The sequence below is a fragment of the Drosophila eugracilis genome, unplaced genomic scaffold, assembly GCF_018153835.1.
Source record: "Drosophila eugracilis isolate 14026-0451.02 unplaced genomic scaffold, ASM1815383v1 contig_556, whole genome shotgun sequence".
Lineage (NCBI taxonomy): Eukaryota > Metazoa > Arthropoda > Insecta > Diptera > Drosophilidae > Drosophila > Drosophila eugracilis.
The window spans coordinates 1-5335 of record NW_024573434.1 but is presented as its reverse complement, the minus strand read 5'-3'; the positions used below and the strand labels follow the sequence as shown (position 1 = coordinate 5335).

General features: G+C 42.4%; 1 pseudogene; it reads left to right on the top strand.

Moving 5' to 3' along the window:
• Window positions 1-402: 402 nt before the first annotated feature.
• Window positions 403-3352, top strand: LOC121530353 (annotated as a pseudogene).
• The last annotated feature ends 1983 nt before the right edge of the window (window positions 3353-5335 follow it).

Below are 5335 nucleotides of genomic sequence, written 5' to 3'. Positions count from 1 at the left end.
AGTTTTTAGGGTTGTTGCTGACCAATTTTAATATCTGTTACGATGATAACATTTTCCCCCATCCATAAGGTTTTTAATTTATGTAAGTAGAGGTACTATATAAGAGTTATAATTTCTCGCATCACACGACTGAGTTCAACAACCCTCGTGGAATAATTGGTTTAAATGAAAATTATTTTGCTATTCGAAAAGGTAATTGTATATTATTTTTAGTACATTATAAGTTGATACCTTTTTGTGTTTAAAAACGAAAATATATTTATGAGTAAAGGTAAAGTCATCTGACCTTGATAAATAATATTAAAAAGCCATTTAATTCCCTTTCCATCATCTAAACATTTTTTAAATATTTTCTAAATATTCGAATTCAACTTTTTAGATATTTCTAACCTCTCCACCAGGATGTCGCCAAAAGATGGCAGTCTAGACGACGGCAAATTCTGTCAAATACACGGTCAATCATGAGCCACCACCTTCTTCTGCCTCTCCTCCAATGACTACGACCACGACAACGACACTTACCCACCAATGTGGAGAAAGCCCTGGTAAAGGAAAAGGATATTAGCCAACGACCACGCCTGTGAAACGATCTTGGCGGGAGAAGATCCGTCTGGTGGCCAACAATGTGGATTGTGGAACCTATTCTGGCTGCTCCTAGCATCATGCCCAGCGTGCTCTCCAACCTGGCCACCCAGAATCTTAACTTGGAGAAGGCCTGTCGGTGAACATGGCCTACGGAGATGAGGTGTGAGGGATGCCCTAACCCGCCGACAGACAGCCAACTATACATTGTAAGTTGCTTATTGATCCTTAGAATCTTTTTTGAATATCCAAAATATTCTATTGATTATATTTAATCTTAAGTATCTTCCATTAAAAAAGGTGCCTGAAGGTATGCTGTCGTTAGGAGGTTTTATCCGGAATCACAAATCACTTTTTTCGGAATCTACTTTTAGGCAGCTCCAATGTTTTCTCTCTCTAAGCTCTTATTTACTTTTTGCATTATTAAAATAAAATGTTGAATACAGTGGAAGGGAACCTTTCCTGTCAAGAATTTGAAAAATTCAAACATTTGTTTATTTTCCAAATTATTTATCCTTTAAAACATTCCCATGTTAGATATTGATTGGCAACTTCAAATACAACCAAGCTAGAAACAGATATATTCTTCAGATTCCACAAGGTATAGAGAGCTATTCCAAAATGACACTTGCTAATTTTTGATTTGTGATAGCCATTATCAGAAGGCTAATAACTGTAACACCTTAAAGAAACGCCCCCGTACAAAGTTTCTTGCCATATTGTCCAACCGCTTCGAAGGCTTTTCAAGCCTGCCAGTTCCTTCCTCTTTGGAATAGATGAGGTCGATGATGGTGGGGTTTCACCAAGTCCCTTTCCCAGATGATGTTTTTGAGCAACTCCTGGGCATATTTCAGCAATTCTGACCAGGAATATAATTACTTTTACTTCCATTTCCAAATATTATTTGTGTATATTACCGAACTCTGTCTCAGCATCGAGTTTCTTACATTGTTCATCAGAGGTCGTATTGTTATTCATCGTGATTAATCAGCCTTACGTAAAATATATGTGCTGTTTCGATGAGGTATCGCTGAATACTGATTTCCACAGATTACTGAGGCCATACAAGTTGACATTTAAAAGTCAGTGCTTCGTGATGAGAAATATTTTGGATATCACAGTCCCAAAATATTTTTTTTATGATGGTTTTCTTTTTAGGGAAGAGGAAACCGTGCAGGAGATGGCGGCACGAATGGCCGCCTGGAAGACGGTGATCCAAGTCCCTGTTCCCCTGCCTGTTGATCCTGTTCTGGGGCTCGTGGAGAGATCGCCATCGCCGGCGAAAGCCCTGCATCCTGATCCCAGTGGTGGGTGAGTTCCCGGGAGTGGTGGGCCTCATGCTGTGCGTCTACTTCGAACAGGCACCCATGGAGGCGGCGGCCCTTACAGAGGCCATTTTCCCATCCCTCAAAGTGGTGGTTGGTTCACCATGTTGGATGGGTGTCTTTGGGGCTATATAGCGGACATAACCACAGAGGAGGATCCGTACGCTGAGGATTGGCATCTTGAATGTCCGCTTCTTCGGTGGGCGTGCCCATTGGCACGGCTTTAAGCGGAGTTCTGCTCAAGCGAGTTGGGTTGGGTTTAACTTTCGATTTTTCCGGAACTATAACCTTTATCTTTCCATCAGGCAAATCGGGATTATGGTGTATTTTCGATATCAGCTGCCTTCTATGTGATAGCCTTCATCTATGGCTTCTCGTTCTTGGAGGAGCCCAGGCCGGAGAAGACTGCAGAACATAAAAGCCCTCCGGCCGACTTTTTGACAAGGAGCATGTGGTCCAGATATTCTGAGCGGCTTCAAGAAGGGCGAAAATCAGCGTAGGAAAAGGGTTATCCCAGCTGATGATCGTGGTGATGGTGATCTCATTGGTCCCCTTCTACGGAGAGATGGCTGTGACTCCATCCGTTTACCCAAGCTTGCGCTTCCAATTGGTTGGAGGTGGAGTTTTTCTTCTCGACTTGTGCTATGTGCACCGGCCTGATCGGTGCGATCTTCTGCGTGGGGAGTACTCGCACAAGCTGAACATTGATGATGCCCTGGTTGGTGTCCTGTCCAGCACACCGAAGATCTTGTCCTCCTTGTTTATGCCTTTGCCACACTTCCGTGGGGTATGGTGGTCTCGGTGGTCTGGTGGAGATCTTCAATGACACGGCTTTTCATTGCCATGCGATCGATAGCGACCGAGGGTGTCCAAGGATGAGCTGGGCAAGGTTAATCTGCTGTTCGGAGCGGCCGAGGCTCTGATGCCCATGGTGATTGCCCTGATGTATACGACTCTATATGCAGCCACTTTGAAGGTTCTGCCAGGAGCGTTCTTCCTGCTCGGCGGTAATCTGACCTTGTTCTCTTGTGTTCTTATTTCTGTAAGTTAAAATCCTTAAGAATCCTTAAGAATCCTTACTATAATCTCTCTCCTTTAGATGGTTGTACAGCTTCCAGGTTCGCCAGCGTCAGAAACTGGCCACCACGGATGCGGAAAAAAGTCGCCGCTGCCGGCGTCAAGAGATCCCGACTGGCAATATTGTTGCCATCGAAGCTTTGGTTCTGGCCAATGAGGCCAAGGGACAGGTGGAGATGGAATGGGTGATCATAGCCACGAAGGTCGTGATACATGAATCTTTGAGCACAGGCTGCTTGTCAACAACACCAGCCACTAACAACGAACGGGGCATTGAGAACTACGCAGGGCTTTCTGCTGTCCAGGAGGAGGTCAAGGCTCAAGGACAGCGAGGGGAGATGAGAACGGGATCCGATACAAAGACATAGTGGGTCCCATCCTCATGTACACATACTCACATTCTGCTAAGGAAATGCAGGAGCAGGAGGGAGGGAGTGTTGGTTAGGGGATTTCCCAAATCGATAACTTTACTATCAAAAATGAAAAGTTTGAAACTTTCTTGAATTACTCCGGGAACCTAATCCCATTCCTAATCACTTCAAAATAATGTAAAAGCAATTATCAATATATATATTTTTTTTTTATTTAGCTTTTAAGTTTGGAAATGTATTTTCGTTTTGTTGTAAATTATTATCGTATCCTTATTCCGATTTGTTATTTTGCATAATGTCATTTTTCGTTAGTTTTAAGGATAATTATGAAGAATTCACTGTATGTGCAAGCATCACTTTGTCAGAAAGTAATGAGTTAATGTTATGGATGAGGAGTTGCGAGTTCAGAGGGGGGGACATGGCATTTGGCTATTAACACTGTTTAACAAAATAGTGGAGATCAGGGGGCCAAGTGGATCTTTGCTTCTCGCTGCTTTGTCCTCTTTTTTTCTGGTTGTAGAAAAGTGTTTTTAATATAATTTTCTCTTGGCAGTTAGGAAAATATATGCTAAAATTCTATAAAATCCCCATGAAATTATTCGCTCATTTCTATCTCAGATTTATAATTCCCAAGTTGTTAAAAGTTCCGAATCTCATGATACTTTGTGGATTGCAAAAATTGGAGGTTACTAAATAGGCTTCCTAACAAAGAAGTCCAAGTATGAAGTTTTCATACTAAAGTGATATTCTTATTTCACTTCTTAGTCATAAATTTACAAAAAATTAACCAAAAATATCTAAAACCTACTTTTGTCAAATCACTGCCGTTCCGATTGATCAAATCAGTGTCGCTGGCAAAACGTTCTGACATCACAACAAATGAACTAAGGAAGGCGGGGTAAATGGAGTCCTTTTTGCCGCGGGCCTATCGCTCTCTCGTCCTGTTCGAAAACAGGGGATGCCAGGAATTCAGGATGTTCAGGAATATGAGAATATAGGGAACTTTGGAGTTCCTTGGGAGGCGGTGACTTATGGGCCGTCATGACGAACGATATCAGACCCGTGGACACGGGGCACTGAACAACTGGTTTGCTCATGCTGCTGATAATTGTCGATTACAAGCCGTACGCAAACGGATGCGTTTGCAGCTGCCCCATAAGCTGCATGTCGCCTATTGTTGCGCTTTTTGCGGTCTTTGCTGCAAGAAAGTGCAAGTTGGGAGTGCATTAACTTTGAGATAAGTCAGGAATTCAGGCATATTTTTAATGTTTTATGGAAAGAAACATAAAAGATAGAATCTTGCAAGAGCTTTTTTTATGATTGGCATTGATCTTATAAACTAACCACCTCTAGCCTTAAGCCTTAAGACTCTTTTGAAGCTTTAGTAAACCCATTAAGAAACTCATTCAGAAAGTGTGATCAAAGTTCGTTCTCGCAATATTATGCAATCAGACAGCCTCCACCAATGCCATCTAAAGGTTACCCTATTGCTGGCCCGGCATCTTTGTTTTGGCAACTGCACGTGGACCGTGGTTGCACTTGACAGGACTTTCAGTGGCAAAGGAGTCAGAGTCAGCGTCAGGTTTTAATCTTCAAGACTGGCATCAGTGCATTTAGCTGGCTCCCATCGGACTTTTTCGGATACTGGAACGCCCACCTGGAATTGAACTAAAAGCATTGCTGTATGGTCAAACTCCAGTTTAAGCCATCTACCAATCCTTAACAAAAATAAAAAACTTGTTGGCTATATATTCAAGTTGAAAATTCACAACCGTGACAACAACAAATTAACATGTTGCAGAATCAGTGGAAATTTGATACTCTTATGGGGCTCATTTGTGGGGCCTTGTTTTTCGCTGAGTTTTTCGCCCCTCTCTCTCTCTGTCTCTTTGACTTCGGGTTTAAGAGATGATTCTGTTGACCTCACAAATAATTGAGCAACAATGCCAGCGAAACGAATTGAGTTCCTGGAGAGTGTGT